The following is a 1,129-nucleotide window of genomic DNA, read 5'->3' on the forward strand; positions in this document are numbered from 1 at the left end:
AGCTAGTAATATATAAATGATGTATAGTAATAAAAGTGTTGTGATGTGATGCAGGAGTGGGAGAAAGCTCGCGCTGGTGGGGAGCTGCATTTGCCTCCTCCCAATGAATTTCTGCCTGACCGCCTCGAGCTGGAGACATCGCACGACTCTACCACTGACTCCATCGCACCCATCATACTTAAGGTATGTCTACATGTATGGATGTATGGATACAAATATGTATTGTATGGTAAAGGCTTTTTTTATTTAATTTTATACATTTTCTTTGATGAAATATATGTACAAAAGTGTATGTTTTTCAAAAAGCATGTATGGAGCATGCATCTAGCAGAGCGTCGATGGCTAAGTGGTTTAAGCAATTGACTTGCAATCTGCAGGTCCTGGGTTAGAATCCCGCCATGTAGCAATGTGTTACATCTTATGTTGTTAGTGTGAAGGAAAACATCGTGATGCTGCACATATCTGAGAAGAAATTCAAAGATATGTGTGAAGTCAACACGCACTTGGTCAGTGTGGTTGACTATGACCTAGTCACATAACTTAGGATAGGCTCTGAACCCCTCAGTGGGGACATATAGTGAGCTGATGATGATGATGATGGGATGTATGGAAAGTTTTTTTGTGTTTGTTTGCAGGACACGCCCCTGATGAGGTTGTGGTTCAAACGAGACAATGAGTTCAAGTTACCTAAAGCGTACCTCACTGTGGACTTCTTCAGGTACTTTTTTTAGAATTTCCGTGTCAATTTGTCTGTAGGTTTGTGTGCGTTAATCTCGGAAACGATTTAATGGATTTGAATATGTTTATCATAAGGTAAGGTAACACGGCATTGTGAGCAATGTGATGTTGCAGCCCGGTGTCGTACGCGGACCCCGAGAGCAGCGCGTTGATGTCGATGTGGATGTTGCTGGTGCGGGACGGGCTGCAGGAGTACGCGTACGCGGCGGACCTCGCCGGACTCAGGTGGCACGTCACTGTCGCCAAGCAGGCGCTCAATGTTAGTACTCGTGTCCAGTACACGCATACAGACACGACACCTTAACACCTTAACCTGACCTATAGTTAAATTGACGTTAACGTGACCTATAGTCAAATTGACGTTAACGTGACCTATAGTAAAATTGACGTT

General features: G+C 43.8%; 1 long non-coding RNA gene across 1 annotated transcript; it reads left to right on the forward strand.

Annotated features, from left to right (window-relative positions):
- Positions 1 to 58: 58 nt before the first annotated feature.
- Positions 59 to 994, forward strand: LOC106113335 (uncharacterized). Its single transcript, XR_001227655.1, has 3 exons — positions 59 to 183; positions 636 to 718; positions 853 to 994. It is a non-coding gene; the product is annotated as an uncharacterized LOC106113335 (long non-coding RNA).
- Positions 995 to 1,129: the final 135 nt, after the last annotated feature.

This window comes from Papilio xuthus, unplaced genomic scaffold (genome assembly GCF_000836235.2).
Source record: "Papilio xuthus unplaced genomic scaffold, Pxut_1.1 DF828278.1, whole genome shotgun sequence".
NCBI classification, from domain to species: domain Eukaryota; kingdom Metazoa; phylum Arthropoda; class Insecta; order Lepidoptera; family Papilionidae; genus Papilio; species Papilio xuthus.